This window comes from Trichomycterus rosablanca, chromosome 15 (assembly GCF_030014385.1).
Source record: "Trichomycterus rosablanca isolate fTriRos1 chromosome 15, fTriRos1.hap1, whole genome shotgun sequence".
Classification (NCBI taxonomy): Eukaryota; Metazoa; Chordata; class Actinopteri; order Siluriformes; family Trichomycteridae; genus Trichomycterus; species Trichomycterus rosablanca.
In genome coordinates this window covers 22,975,175-22,992,212 of record NC_086002.1, presented here as the reverse complement: position 1 = coordinate 22,992,212, position 17,038 = coordinate 22,975,175, and the positions used below count along the sequence as shown (strand labels likewise).

General features: G+C 42.0%; 1 non-coding gene and 1 pseudogene across 1 annotated transcript; both read left to right on the top strand.

Annotated features, from left to right (window-relative positions):
* Positions 1-17,038, top strand: part of LOC134328732 (zinc finger protein 850-like) — a 314,276-nt pseudogene that overhangs the window by 263,269 nt on the left and 33,969 nt on the right.
* trnaf-gaa (transfer RNA phenylalanine (anticodon GAA)) lies at positions 119-191 on the top strand. The gene has a single exon. It is a non-coding gene; the product is annotated as a tRNA-Phe (tRNA).

The window sequence follows — 17,038 nt, the reverse complement described above, 5'->3', positions numbered from 1 at the left end:
CATCACCTCTCCAGTGTGCACATAAAGGTTTGTTTAGAAACAAACAGAGCATGTTAAAAATTAAAGGCTGCTGAATTGTGAATGCTCTGCCTTCAGTTTCAGAAACTAGCACACTGCTGCCGAAATAGCTCAGTTGGGAGAGCGTTAGACTGAAGATCTAAAGGTCCCTGGTTCGATCCCGGGTTTCGGCAGGAAAAAGTCCTGTTTTAAAACATTCATTGTATACTGTGAACATACAGGTGCTGGTCATAAAATTTGAATATCATGAAAAATTTCCATTCAAAAAGTGAAACTTGTATATTATATTCATTCATTACACACAGACTGATATATTTCAAATGTTTATTTATTTTAATGTTGATGATTATAACTGACAACTAATGAAAACCCCAAATTCAGTATCTCAGAAAATTAGAATATTACTTAAGACCAATACAAAAAAAGGATTTTTAGAAATGTTGGCCAACTGAAAAGTATGAACATGAAAAGTATGAGCATGTACAGCACTCAATACTTAGTTGGGGCTCCTTTTGCCTGGATTATGGCAGCAATGCGGCGTGGCATGGAGTCCATCAGTCTGTGGCACTGCTCAGGTGTTATGAGAGCCCAGGTTGCTCTGGTAGTGGCCTTCAGCTCTTCTGAATTGTTGGGTCTGGCGTATCGCATCTTCCTCTTCACAATACCCCATAGATTTTCTATGGGGTTATGGTCAGGCAAGTTTGCTGGCCAATTAAGAACAGGGATACCATGGTCCTTAAACCAGGTACTGGTAGCTTTGGCACTGTGTGCAGGTGCCAAGTCCTGTTGGAAAATGAAATCTGCATCTCCATAAAGTTGGTCAGCAGCAGAAAGCATGAAGTGCTCTAAAACTTCCTGGTAGACGACTGCGTTGACCTTGGACCTCAGAAAACACAGTGGACCAACACCAGCAGATGACATGGCACTCCAAACCATCACTAACTGTGGAAACTTTACACTGGACCTCAAGCAACGTGGATTCTGTGCCTCTCTTCCTCCAGACTCTGGGACCTTGATTTCCAAAGGTAATGCAAAATTTACTTTCATCAGAGAACATAACTTTGGACCACTCAGCAGTCCTTTTTGTCTTTAGCCCAGGCCAGACGCTTCTGACACTGTCTCTTGTTCAAGAGTGGCTTGACACAAGGAATGCGACAGCTGAAACCCATGTCTTGCTTACGTCTGTGCGTGGTGGTTCTTGAAGCACTGACTCCAGCTGCAGTCCACTCTTTGTGAATCTCCCCCACATTTTTGAATGGGTTTTGTTTCACAATCCTCTCCAGGGTGTGGTTATCCCTATTGCTTGTACACTTTTTTCTACCACATCTTTTCCTTCCCTTCGCCTCTCTATTAATGTGCTTGGACACAGAGCTCTGTGAACAGCCAGCCTCTTTAGCAATGACCTTTTGTGTCTTGCCCTCCTTGTGCAAGGTGTCAATGGTCGTCTTTTGGACAACTGTCAAGTCAGCAGTCTTCCCCATGATTGTGTAGCCTACAGAACTAGACTGAGAGACCATTTAAAGGCCTTTGCAGGTGTTTTGAGTTAATTAGCTGATTAGAGTGTGGCACCAGGTGTCTTCAATATTGTACCTTGTCACAATATTCTAATTTTCTGAGATACTGAATTTGGGGTTTTCATTAGTTGTCAGTTATAATCATCAACATTAAAATAAATAAACATTTGAAATATATCAGTCTGTGTGTAATGAATGGATATAATATACAGGTTTCACTTTTTGAATGGAATTACTGAAATAAATCAACTTTTTCATGATATTCTAATTTTATGACCAGCACCAGTACATGACTACCGAGTTCTGATGCACATAAAGTGTAGCAGAAACAAAAGTGTGTTACAATCTATTTATAGAGCAATCTAAAAAGTTAGAAATTCAGACTTCTTTTATGAAAAAAGTGTATTTGTTTGTATACAGACCGCTATTTTAAGATCAATACAATGAAATTAACAAATCAAATTGTTATCAAGTGCCACCCATATTGTTATGAAGAACAATTACTCTAGTACTCATGCAAGGACGGATTAAGGATAGTCTGGGCCCCTGGGCAAAGAGTTGTAAATTCAAATTTATCATGGTTTTGAGCATTTTACTAGGACATTTTTCTTTTTCTGTTATGAATGATTTGTATTGTATCAATTCATCTGCCAGGCTCATGTTCAGATCTGAAGGATATGCTGCAGCGAGTGAGTTAGCCTTTAAAGTAAGCTCACTGTTGGACATATTGTCAGGCATGAAAAGAACATCAAATAGCTCAGTTAAGTGCGTGTATGCATTCAAACGGTGGTTGAGACAGGACACAAGTTTGTCAATGACAACATTGAAAGTTTCGATCCGAAACTTGTCCTTTCCGTTAAATGCTACACCTGGCTCTGCACTATCATCAGACATAATTTTGCGCTTCTTTGTACGCTGGAGGTCATGCCTGTACTCTTGGGAGACAGCAGCAGTGGTGACATTTAAAGCTGCCCCTTCAAACACCTCAAAGTTATCTCTCTGTGCTGCCACAAAGTCTCGTAAAGACAAGAGAAGTTGTGTAGCTGTACATATGTCAATATCATGCTTCTGCAGCTGCAGGCTTGTGGCTTGGAACCTCTGTAGTATTGTGTCCCAGAAGTATGCCATGAAGGCCATCTCCAACGTGTCCAATTTGTCACAGAGTGCAGAGGCTTCACTTCGAGTTACACCTTTCTCCTCCATATCTTTAGACATATCATTCAATGCCTCTCTCAGTTGTGCATAATATTTCCAAAGAGCCTTTGGCTCCATCGAGTACCTGACAGTGATTTCAGTGTGAGTTTGATATCAGTATCACGGAAAACCTTTCCCCACCTGTGTGTAGATGATGCACAAAATGTGTACATTGCCTGTACAAAGTCAAAAAAACGTCCAGCTTCTGGGCTACTGTCAACAGCATTGACACCAACTAAATTCAGTGAATGTGCTGCACAGGGGACATAACAAATCAAAGGGTTTCTTTGTTTAAGATGAGCTTGGACTCCATTGTACTTTCCCGACATGTTACTTGCATTATCATATGACTGGCCCCTACAGTTGGATAAGTCTAGGCCCTGATTCTCCACCATAGCAACGACACACTCTGCCAAACTGTCCCCACTATGGTTTTCAATAGGCTCAAAAGCTAGAAAACGCTCAACTACATGTCCGTCATTATTAACAAACCTGAAAATAAAAGTTAGTTGGTCCACATGAGCAAGGTCTGGAGTGGAGTCAACTATAACAGAGAAGTATTTTGATTCTTTGATCTCATTAACAATTGCCTGATTTGTTCTTTGTCCCATCAAATGGATAAATTCTTCACACACTGTCGATGATAAGTAGGACACAGAACCTTTTCCCTTACCTCCAAACCTTTGGAGGTGCTCAGCTAGGAATGGGTCAAATTTGGCTAAGAGTTCTATGATGCCCAAAAAATTACCATTGTGGGCTAATCCTAATAGCTCATCATCTCCCCTGAAAGCAAGTCCCTTCTCCCCCAAAAACTGGATGACTGCAACAACTCTTTTCAAAACTTCCCGCCAGTATTGTCTTTCTGCATCAATTTGTTTGACAATATCAGAATCAATTGTTGCTGTGCCTCTGGAGCGATTATATAATGCTAGCATGCAAGCCCTATGCTCCACACTCCCCTCATGCTCACCAATCCGCTCTGAATGTTTCCAGTCAGAAAATCCATGAACAAAAGTATTGTGCTTACTGGAAAACAGTTTGCAAGCAAAACAATACACACAGCCAGTTGAAGGAGAGTAAAGTAGCCACTGCCTAGTCACAGTTTGCCCGTTGGGTAGAGAGCAACTGAGTAGAGCATTTGTAAAGCGCCTACTGGTACCCCCAATGCCTCTATCCCTGACTGAGGCTGGGTACTTAGCACTTCTGTTTTGAAATGCTCTACTAACAAGAATCGACTTGCACTGTAAAAAATGATTCAGCACATTAGTAAATTAAACGTAATATAATAAGTCAGTTCAACAAAAAAAATTAAGTTTGTTACATTTGTTCAAATGTTTGAGTTTGGGCAACTTAAAAAGACATTGTTTTAGACAAACTTAAAATTGTAAACTTTTTCAACGCATTATTTTTGCTTTAGTACAACATCGTACCAATTTTGAGTTGAGCCAACTAAAATATCTGAGTTGTCTGAACGAAGCAAAGAAGAGAAGAGCATCAGAAGCTCCGAGTACGTTCTGTCACCGCGCATGCGCACTTCTCCGAGGCCAACACTGAGGCCGTCACTGAGAACGCGCTGAAGTTTTGGATTTTGCCCTGACCTGCCCTGTGGTAGGTATTCAGCTATTCAACATAATACAAGTTATGTTTAAAACTTAAGAAATGCATAAAGTATAACCTGACTGAATAACGAGGGGAATTACTAGCATTTTAGTTTCACGTATTTTCTCAACCAAAGATTTCAAATATTGTATGGCAGACGAGTGCGAGTTCTTTTCAAATTGTTAATTTATATAAAGGTGTACGAGTGTAAACTATTTGCAAATTTGGGCTTGTTGGTGACAATTTAACCATTTTCGGTAAACAGAGAGAGCTGTTAGCTGACATGCTAGCGGGTTTTGATGCCCATTTGTTTGAATGGCCTGGGGCTAACTGTGTTAGCTTAATAAGCTAAACTTGTCTGTGGTACACTACACCACAAAACAGTCTGTTACACTTAATAATGATGCGGTATGATTGTAAGTAAGCGGCTCATTTGATGTGATTTTCACGGCTGTGAATTAGGTAGGGCTTTATTCATGGTATTCATAGTTAGCTATAGTTGCAAACTTTTAAACATTAATATGCTTATTGTCAATTTATTGGAATTTTGCTAATTTCATACATACTTCAACTTTAGCTGATTTACTGTGCTTGTCTTGATAATTGATTATTAAACGAAAGCTAAATCATCATATTCTTTAAATTTATATATATGATTTTAAAATTGTTTGTGTTTTTTATTGCAGATTGATATGCAATGCAATCCCAGTCCAGAAGTACTACTGAAACATTACAGATTGTGTCATTACCAAGGGCGCTCCTGGCCATTGCCGTGTTTGTATCCTGACTGTGCTTACCTGGAAAACCAGTTTGTTTATTGGTGCTAATTATACTTTTGCTGGAGTGGCACAGGTTTATGGCTTAAAATAAATGTCTGTTGTTAAAGTCAAATAAACATTTTAATAAAATTTTCTTAAATTGTCTTAAATTTCTTTCATAGCTACTTGTTAATAGTGTAACATATTCATTTACATTTTTGTCATTTTGCAGATGCTTTTACTCAAAGAGACTTACAATTGTGGCTGAATACGATGCAAGCAATTGAGGTTTAAGGGCCTTGCTGAGGGCCCCAACAGTGGCAACTTAGTGGTGGTGGGGCTTGAACCAGCATCCCACTGAATACTAGACCAGTACCTTAACCACTGAGCTACCAACTGCCAGTTCAGATATGTAAAAAAAAAATTGTAATTGCTTTTTTTAGTTAAAAAAACACAGTTTAGTAAACTAAAAGTAAAATGTTTAGTCAACCTTAAAAATCTAAAGGTTAAGCTGACTAAGGCAACCGGCTGCCTCACCTTTTTGAGTTTTCTCAACTTCAGGAGCCCAAGCAGTTGTGCAACTTGCTTTGCTAAGTTAGGTTGTTAGTTCACTCAAATCACTATTTAAAGTTGGACAAAATTACAATGACTATTTGATTGTATTCCGAAAAAAAATTCTTTTAAGTGAACTTATAGGGAAACTAAAGAAAATAAGTACGAATGCCTGAAGTTGAGAAAACTCAAAAAAAAAGTGAGGCAGCTGGTTGCCAAAGCAGATGCTTTAATTTGTTGTTGCATAACAAAACATGGACTTTCCAAAGGTGCCTTTCATTTTCTTTAACTGAACTGTCATATAATTAATAAAAAAGGCTACATATACAGTTTTAAGTAGAACAGAAATACAATTTAATGTTAGAACAACTTAAATTGTTAAGTAGGTCCAAATGAACTAAGCTTCATAATATTCAGCATAATAGATTCAGATTAATTAAGCCTGATGGTGTTGAAATATATATGGTGGTTATATATATATATATAGTGTGTGTGTGCAAGCCCTTTTGCTGCTTGTTAATTGTTTGCACTTTTAATAAATGCAGATATTGTATTTGATGTCTGGAAATTGATTTATTTGAGTGGTAGTTAAGTGTGCTTATATTTTAAGTAATACAAAAGCAAAAAAATTAAGGCAATATTTTGCATGGATCTTTCTATGTTGGGAGTACTTGAAAAAATGAGTTGGTACAACTTGAATTTGTAGTCCTTCATTTTGACTTTATTTAGTTGTATTTATTACAAAACCTGAGTAGATTCAACTTAAAAATCAACTCAAAATATTTAAGTTGACTCAACGTAGTGATTTTAGTTATACTGTGATAATTTATTTAAGTATATTTTAAGTGGCTTAGATAGGTTCCATTTACTTAATAGAACAGAAAGTTAATTCATCTTAAAAAGATTCATGCAAACACTTGCCTTAATTTTTTTAAGTAATTTCAACACCTCATTTTTTACAGTGCATAAAAAGTCTCTTACACTAACTTAATTACCATATGATTGCTTGGACTGCCTCATATTGCATATTGCGCCTCACATGTAATTTGCTATGCAAATGAAAAATGTTAAATATCTAAACACACCCTAAAGTTTGACTGCAATTTGCATATTTCACAGGAAATGGCTCATTCAAAGCTGTGAATTAGGTAGGGCCTTAAATATAATAAATGCAAAAATGAAGGTCATTATTTTCATAGCACCACAAAGAGCAGCAGATAGCAAATACACACCCCACACATGGCACATTTTAATATTTCCTCTTTATCTCTTTTTTAATCACAGCAAAGAAGACTTGTAAACTCTGTGATGACGGGTGGACGTTTATTGATCTGAAGTGCTACTAAAGTGGAACCTCGGTATACGTCCTTAATCCGTTCCAGAACCTTGGACTTATACCAAACAGGATGTATACCAAACAAATTTTCCCATAGGAAATAAGGGGAAAGTGATTAATCCGTTCCCATGAAAAAAATCCTATTGTTATTGGCATGTTATACGTTGATGGGGTTGTATAAAATAATTTATAAAACGGATAGTTCCGGTCCTAAAATCTGATTGGCTGAGCTGTGTTCAAAGCCGTTGTAAAATCCTCGATAAAAGCACACCTGTGACCACCTCATATCATTCCATATTAATACACCACTGAAAAGAAAAAGTTCAAACTTGGTTGAACACTATTTTAAGTCATGTACTATACATGGACTATACATGGAAATGTCCAGATTAATATAAACAGTAATCCTGATCATTAAGCGGGTGTTTCATCCAAGAAATAGTGTAATAGTTTGCAAATGTTATGTTCGCCCTCATGTTGCCTAGCAACACGTCACACTAACACTTGTCTTTAGTCCTGTCTTCTAATTACTTGTTTAGATTAGGGATAATTAGGAATATCTTTTGTAGTTAGTTATTTATTATAGGATTTTTTGTATTTATTGTTGTACCCACACTTTTGTATTTACACTGTTTTGTCTCGCACTTTTTGTACCGTGTTACACCGTGATCCTAGAGGAACGCTGTTTCGTTTCAATATGTACTTGTATGTAGCTGAAATGACAATAAAACCTCTCTGACTCTGACTGACTCTGAACGTTAGCAGAACGTTGCTGCAAGTGTGGTGCACTTAAGAGAACAACACAGAATGCCACCTGTTACTGTGTAATTGATTAGTAAGCCTGTGCATTAATGTCATCTGTGACCTGGTGATCGATTGGTAAGCCTGTGCATCAATCGGTCCGCGAGGACTGAGGGGAAGGAAAACTAGAGGGCCCCGCTGCACCTGTATCATATATAAAGTGATGCAGCTGTGAGCGGTGAGGGGAGGGGAACTAGAGGGCCCTGCTGCACCTGTATCATATATAAAGCGATGCAGCTGTGAGCGGTGAGGGGAGGGAAAACTAGAGGGACCTGCTGCTCCTGTATCATATATAAAGCGATGCAGCTGTGAGCGGTGAGGGGAGGGGAAACTAGAGGGCCCTGCTGCTCCTGTATCATATATAAAGCGATGCAGCTGTGAGCGGTGATAAAGCGATGCAGCTGTGAGCGGTGAGGGGAGGGGAAACTAGAGGGCCCCGCTGCACCTGTATCATATATAAAGCGATGCAGCTGTGAGCGGTGAGGGGAGGGAAAACTAGAGGGCCCCGCTGCACCTGTATCATATATAAAGCGATGCAGCTGTGAGCGGTGAGGGGAGGGGAACTAGAGGGCCCTGCTGCACCTGTATCATATATAAAGCGATGCAGTTGTGAGCGGTGAGGGGAGGGGAAACTAGAGGGCCCCGCTGCACCTGTATCATATATAAAGCGATGCAGTTGTGAGCGGTGAGGGGAGGGGATACTAGAGGGCCCCGCTGCACCTGTATCATATATAAAGCGATGCAGCTGTGAGCGGTGAGGGGAGGGGAACTAGAGGGCCCCGCTGCACCTGTATCATATATAAAGCGATGCAGCTGTGAGCGGTGAGGGGAGGGGAAACTAGAGGGCCCCGCTGCACCTGTATCATATATAAAGCGATGCAGTTGTGAGCGGTGAGGAGAGGGGAAACTAGAGGGCCCCGCTGCACCTGTATCATATATGAAGCGATGCAGCTGTGAGCGGTGAGGGGAGGGGAGGGGAACTAGAGGGCCCCGCTGCACCTGTATCATATATAAAGCGATGCAGCTGTGAGCGGTGAGGGGAGGGGAAACTAGAGGGCCCCGCTGCACCTGTATCATATATAAAGCGATGCAGCTGTGAGCGGTGAGGGGAGGGGAAACTAGAGGGCCCTGCTGCACCTGTATCATATATAAAGCGATGCAGCTGTGAGCGGTGAGGGGAGGGGAAACTAGAGGGCCCCGCTGCACCTGTATCATATATAAAGCGATGCAGCTGTGAGCGGTGAGGGGAGGGGAAACTAGAGGGCCCTGCTGCTCCTGTATCATATATAAAGCGATGCAGCTGTGAGCGGTGATAAAGCGATGCAGCTGTGAGCGGTGAGGGGAGGGGAAACTAGAGGGCCCCGCTGCACCTGTATCATATATAAAGCGATGCAGCTGTGAGCGGTGAGGGGAGGGGAAACTAGAGGGCCCTGCTGCACCTGTATCATATATAAAGCGATGCAGCTGTGAGCGGTGAGGGGAGGGGAAACTAGAGGGCCCTGCTGCTCCTGTATCATATATAAAGCGATGCAGCTGTGAGCGGTGATAAAGCGATGCAGCTGTGAGCGGTGAGGGGAGGGGAAACTAGAGGGCCCCGCTGCACCTGTATCATATATAAAGCGATGCAGCTGTGAGCGGTGAGGGGAGGGAAAACTAGAGGGCCCTGCTGCACCTGTATCATATATAAAGCGATGCAGTTGTGAGCGGTGAGGGGAGGGGAAACTAGAGGGCCCCGCTGCACCTGTATCATATATAAAGCGATGCAGTTGTGAGCGGTGAGGGGAGGGGAAACTAGAGGGCCCCGCTGCACCTGTATCATATATAAGGCGATGCAGCTGTGAGCGGTGAGGGGAGGGGAAACTAGAGGGCCCCGCTGCACCTGTATCATATATAAAGCGATGCAGCTGTGAGCGGTGAGGGGAGGGGAAACTAGAGGGCCCCGCTGCACCTGTATCATATATAAAGCGATGCAGCTGTGAGCGGTGAGGGGAGGGGAGGGGAACTAGAGGGCCCCGCTGCACCTGTATCATATATAAAGCGATGCAGCTGTGAGCGGTGAGGGGAGGGGAAACTAGAGGGCCCCGCTGCACCTGTATCATATATAAAGCGATGCAGCTGTGAGCGGTGAGGGGAGGGGAAACTAGAGGGCCCCACTGCACCTGTATCATATATAAAGCGATGCAGCTGTGAGCGGTGAGGGGAGGGGAAACTAGAGGGCCCCGCTGCACCTGTATCATATATAAAGCGATGCAGCTGTGAGCGGTGAGGGGAGGGGAAACTAGAGGGCCCCGCTGCACCTGTATCATATATAAGGCGATGCAGCTGTGAGCGGTGAGGGGAGGGGATACTAGAGGGCCCCGCTGCACCTGTATCATATATAAAGCGATGCAGCTGTGAGCGGTGAGGGGAGGGGATACTAGAGGGCCCCGCTGCACCTGTATCATATATAAGGCGATGCAGCTGTGAGCGGTGAGGGGAGGGGAAACTAGAGGGCCCCGCTGCACCTGTATCATATATAAGGCGATGCAGCTGTGAGCGGTGAGGGGAGGGGAAACTAGAGGGCCCCGCTGCACCTGTATCATATATAAAGCGATGCAGCTGTGAGCGGTGAGGGGAGGGGAAACTAGAGGGCCCCGCTGCACCTGTATCATATATAAGGCGATGCAGCTGTGAGCGGTGAGGGGAGGGGAAACTAGAGGGCCCCGCTGCACCTGTATCATATATAAAGCGATGCAGCTGTGAGCGGTGAGGGGAGGGGAAACTAGAGGGCCCCGCTGCACCTGTATCATATATAAAGCGATGCAGCTGTGAGCGGTGAGGGGAGGGGAAACTAGAGGGCCCCGCTGCACCTGTATCATATATAAGGCGATGCAGCTGTGAGCGGTGAGGGGAGGGGAAACTAGAGGGCCCCGCTGCACCTGTATCATATATAAAGCGATGCAGCTGTGAGCGGTGAGGGGAGGGGGAACTAGAGGGCCCTGCTGCACCTGTATCATATATAAAGCGATGCAGCTGTGAGCGGTGAGGGGAGGGGAAACTAGAGGGCCCTGCTGCTCCTGTATCATATATAAAGCGATGCAGCTGTGAGCGGTGAGGGGAGGGGAACTAGAGGGCCCTGCTGCACCTGTATCATATATAAAGCGATGCAGCTGTGAGCGGTGAGGGGAGGGGAAACTAGAGGGCCCCGCTGCACCTGTATCATATATAAAGCGATGCAGCTGTGAGCGGTGAGGGGAGGGGAAACTAGAGGGCCCCGCTGCACCTGTATCATATATAAAGCGATGCAGCTGTGAGCGGTGAGGGGAGGGGAACTAGAGGGCCCTGCTGCACCTGTATCATATATAAAGCGATGCAGCTGTGAGTGGTACTGAAAGTGTCCTGTGTCTTTTTCCTTTATTATTTTCTATCATACCCTCTCTCAGGTATGAATAAATTGCATAAGCAACATGTACAATATCTAAAGAGATAATCGCTTGTGAAGTTTAGTGTAATTTGTTTAATGGTAAATGTATTGTTATAAAACGGATAGTTCCGGTCCTAAAATCTGATTGGCTGAGCCGCGTTCGAAGCCGTTGTAAAATCCCCGATAAACTCACACCTATGACCACCTCACATCATTCCATATTAATACGCCACTGAAAAGAAAAATTTAATGTTATTTTCGCCCTCATGTTGCCTAGCAACACTGTTAATCGAACTATTTTGCGTCGCGGAAGAATGCTTTATTGTAAGTTTATTCACAATAAATACATTTATGAATTAAACATTGTTGTATTTATTATATTTTATGTTGACCGCCGTTTTATAAAAGCAATAAGCCACTCGAGACCGTACGTTACTGTTACGATTTTAGCACTCCGCTTCGCGTCGTGCCAAAACGTCATCCCCATGCTAAAATCACAGTAACGTACGGCCTCTCGTGGCTTATTGCTTTATTTTAGTCAGTGTTTATAAACGGCAGGTAGCCGGCTCTGCTAATTAGCACCATGCTCCGATTTAGGTTTATGCTAAGCTAGCGACTTCGGTTACAAGAAGTTGTGTTTTCAGTTTAAAGAGATATTTTTGTAATATGTACAGTTCTAGTTTTTGTTGTTTATATTTTATATGAAACAAATTGTTAGTGAAGTGAATGTTTAGTTAATGTGTACAAGCTGAGTGTTATTTGATCTCAAGTGGAGGAAAACTATGTTATTATATATGATATATTATATATATATATATTATTTTTATATATATTAATGTATATAAACTGAGTATGTATGTTATTTGATCTCAAGTTGTGGAGAAATATATTATTATATATGATATTATATATATATATATACAGGGGTTGGACAAAATAACTGAAACACCTGGTTTTAGACCACAATAATTTATTAGTATGGTGTAGGGCCTCCTTTTGCGGCCAATACAGCGTCAATTGGTATTGGAAATGACATATACAAGTCCTGCACAGTGGTCAGAGGGATTTTAAGCCATTCTTCTTGCAGGATAGTGGCCAGGTCACTACGTGATGCTGGTGGAGGAAAACGTTTCCTGACTCGCTTCTCCAAAACACCCCAAAGTGGCTCAATAATATTTAGATCTGGTGACTGTGCAGGCCATGGGAGATGTTCAACTTTACTTTCATGTTCATCAAACCAATCTTTCACCAGTCTTGCTGTGTGTATTGGTGCATTGTCATCCTGATACACGGCACTGCCATTGGATGCACATGGTCCTCCGGAATGGTTCGGTAGTCCTTGGCAGTGACGCGCCCATCTAGCACAAGTATTGGGCCAAGGGAATGCCATGATATGGCAGCCCAAACCATCACTGATCCACCCCCATGCTTCACTCTGGGCATGCAACAGTCTGGGTGGTACGCTTCTTTGGGGCTTCTCCACACCGTAACTCTCTCGGATGTGGGGAAAACAGTAAAGGTGGACTCATCAGAGAACAATACATGTTTCACATTGTCCACAGCCCAAGATTTGCGCTCCTTGCACCATTGAAACCGACGTTTGGCATTGGCACGAGTGACCAAAGGTTTGGCTATAGCAGCCCGGCCGTGTATATTGACCCTGTGGAGCTCCCGACGGACAGTTCTGGTGGAAACAGGAGAGTTGAGGTGCACATTTAATTCTGCCGTGATTTGGGCAGCCGTGGTTTTATGTTTTTTGGATACAATCCGGGTTAGCACCCGAACATCCCTTTCAGACAGCTTCCTCTTGCGTCCACAGTTAATCCTGTTGGATGTGGTTTGTCCTTCTTGGTGGTATGCTGACATTACCCTGGATACCGTGGCTCTTGATACATCACAAAGACTTGCTGTCTTGGTCACAGATGCGCCCAGCAAGACGTGCACCAACAATTTAACCTCAATATTTTGAGCAAAACTGTGCTCTTACCCTGCTAATTGAACCTTCACACTCTGCTCTTACTGGTGCAATGTGCAATTAATTAAGATTGGCCACCAGACTGGTCCAATTTAGCTGGATGGATGGATGGATGGATACTTTATTGATTCCAAATGAAATTAGTACAGTGGCCCAGAAGGGTCAACGCAATAAAATAAGCCACAACACAAAGAAAAAAGTCACAACGCAAATAAAAAAAAAAGTCACAACGCAAATAAATTAAGCCACAACACAAATAAAAAAAGTCACAACTCAAATAAATTAAGCCACAATGCAAATAAAAGAAGTTTCAACGCAAATAAAAATAAGCCACAACAGAAGTTAAGACACAACAGAAGCTAAGTCACAATGAAAGTTAAGCCACAACGGAAGCTAGCAGCAGTCAAGTTTGAAAAGTAAGTGATAACTTTGTCGCTATGTGATTAATGATGATTCTGTGATTGTTAAATCCACCACTGCCAGCTCACAGTGAGAGCACAGCCTGGCCTCTCTGGGTGTCCAGCTCTGTCTGTGCTGCCCGGTTTCGATGGCCAGGCTGTGCTCACTGAGTCTGTACATCGTCAACACCTTCCTCAGTTTTTTCTCTTTCATTTCTGTCAGGTAAGCAGCCAGAGAGTAATCTCGATTCAGGGCTGAAGAGCATTAGAGTCTGTGTTGTTGTTGTATTGTCTCAGTCCAGTATTTGATGTAATTTTGTTTTTGTTTGGTCATAATTTGGTTGGGTGTAATGTTTTGGGTGAGTGTGTGGTGAGGCTGATTGGTGTGTGTGATGTTAGTGTGTTTTAGGTCACTGAGACCAGCTGGGTAAAGGGACTACTTTCCATGTTCAGCTCCTGGCATGTCAGTGCTTTATAGTGGAGTGAGTGGAGGTCACTGGATTTGATATGTTTCCAGAAGTTTAGAGCTCTTTTCTGAATGCAGAATATTAGTGGGTATTGTCCACTAATATTCTGCCCTGCAGGCCATGTTTGGGGTCTTCCTCTGCACACTGAGAAGATTTCTGCAGAACTCTGTGTGCAGAGTTTCAATAGTGTGCTTGTCCCAGTTAGAAAAACCATTTTGAGTTAGGGCCCCCCACACCTCACTACCATACAGTGCAATGTATGTCTCTCTCTCTCTCTCTCTCTCTCTGGTGCATGCTGGGAGGTGTGTGAGGGGCGCGTGGAAAGAGCGTGTGTGAGAGCGACTGTTTACCTTTTCGGTTTTTTCACTTTCACTTTTCCGGTGTAACACTTAATAAATAAATACTTACAATAAGTTTTAAATAAACAAGCGCATTACAAACTTTGATAAACTTTGTCCTGTTTGAGTGGGGTGAAGCCCCACGGCGGAGTGACATGGCGGAGCTCCATGGAGACGGGGCTGAGCCGCTCTCACTCCGCCACGGTGTGCGGTGCGTCCCGAGCCCCGAGATCACAGTAAAGTAGGTCGTTATCGCAATAGGGGGAATAATCGGGAACAAAAACATGGTGGCTGCATCGCGGATGAATAAAGCGGTCGTAGTGTTTGTTAGTCAGCGGAGGCTTGTGGATCAGCTGGTGGAACATGGAATCACGGTAAGTGATGAGTTTATTATTGTTTCACCGCTGGTATCTACAACAAGCCGGGTCACAATCTCAAACTGTCCACCTTTTATTGCAAACGAGGTGATAGAGCGTGAACTTACACGCTATGGTAAAATAGTTAGTGGCATAAGAAATGTGCACCTGAACTATGAGGAGGCAGACCTTGGGCAGATGGTGTCATTCAGAAGAACTGTGCTCATGGTTCTGGATAAAGAACCCATTCTAGACATCTCATTCAGAGTAAAGCATGAAGGTAGATCCTTCATGCTGTACGCCAGTACTGGAAACATGAAATGTTTTGAGTGTGGAGATCTAGGGCATTTAAAAACCAGATGCCCACACAGAGTTGAAACAAGGGCCACAGAGGCAGGGCCTAGCGCTGCACAGGCGGAAGATGGGTCAAAGCCCAAACAAAGCAAGCAGAATGCCTGGCCGGGTGTGAACTGCACTACTGAGCAGAACACTGCTCAAGGTGTAAATCACACAGGGAGAGGAGCTGAAATTTCTCCTTCCCCCTCTGTATCTGGAGCTAAAGTACTGAATAAGCAGGCAGTGGGTTCAACTGGGTCAGAAACTCAGAGCAACTCAGCTGAGTTCCAGAGCTCTTTAGTGAAGGCCTCTATGTCTGGAGGTACTCAAGATATAAGCAATGTTGAAAATGCGGCAGAGGTTGCAAATACTGCTGATGACAATAGAAATGTTATGCATAGACAGGTTGAAAATAACAATGAAATAGAAAATGTGACAAATAGTTTTAAAACTGGTAATAATGACTCTGGAATTGTGAATACTAATGTTAACTGTGGAAATGACTCTGTGGAAAGTGAGGTGGTGGTCAGTATGACTTTCAAGGTTTAGAATATTTTATAAAACCTGACCAAACTGATACTCAATCTGAGATGATGGAGGATGACACCGCTTCAGATATCTCAGAGGCTGTATCTCTTCCTGGGACGGACCAAAAGCTTTATTCAGTAAATGAGTTAAACGAGTTTTTGGATGATACTTTTGGGAAAACAGTAGAAGTTATGGAATTTTTTCCAGATGTCAAAAAATTCATAAAATCTGTTGAAAAAGCAAGACAGAGTGCAACAATGGCTGAACTGAGTCAGCAGAAAAGATATAGACTAAGAAAGTTTGTGACAAAGCTGCGGAAAGAAATGAAAGAAACAAAGGAATCTTGCTAAAATTATGGGTTTTAAATCACACAATATGGCTTTTATCTTCCCTTTTACTGTCTTCTTCTGTTCTCTTTTTTATCTCTATCTTATCTCCATGGATAAGTTGCGTGTAGGAACTATAAACATTAATGGAGGTAGGGACAGAAATAAACAGGCTATAATATTAGAAATTATAAAACAAAAAAATCTAGATATAGTTTTCCGACAGGAAACACATAGTGATAAGGAAAATGAAGCAGAATTAAAATTGTTCTGGGAGAATGAATATTCTTTTTTAAGTCATGGATCAAATTTTACTGCTGGCGTTGCCATTTTAATATCTAAGAGACAAAATTTAACTAAGACTGAAGTTTTAGAAATTGAGCGAGGCCGCATTTTAATGATAAAAACAAAAATCAGAGATACAGCTTTCCTTTTAATAAACGTTTATATGCCTAATCTAGGAGCAGATAGAATAAAAAGTCTGGATAAACTTAAAGAAAAATTGAAACAGGAAAAAAATTATGCTATAGTTGTGATGGGAGGGGATTGGAACTGCACTTGTGATTTTACAAAAGATCATATTGGAGAAGAACCTCATTTTAATTCATTAAAACTATTAAATACATTAATCAAAACTCAGGGACTCATAGACCCTTGGAGGGAGCAGAACCCCGATGTTAAACAATACACATCGATGAAAATAACAGAAAATAGAGTAAGCGCTGCAAGACTGGATCGTTTTTATATTTGAACAAGTTTTTTAACAATTGTTTTTATCCAAGTGGATTTTCTGACCATCAGTCAGTAACAATAGATATTAATATGTCGGAGAAGGTGAAACCAACACCAATTTGGCGCTTTGACACAAAACTATTACAGGATGAACATTTCTGTAATAATTTTAAGTTATTCTGGGAAAAATGGAAATCAGACCAAAGCAGTTATGAGAGTCTAGCTACGTGGTGGGAGTTAGGAAAAACCAATATTAGAATTTTCTGTCAACAATATGTGGATCAGAAAAAAGCAATTGAAAAAAATACATTAGTTGACTTGGAGCGAGATATAAAAGCACTGGAAAATGAAATAATTCAAAGTGATGACACAGAAAAAACAAGGAGCTGGAAGGAGAAAAAGAAAGC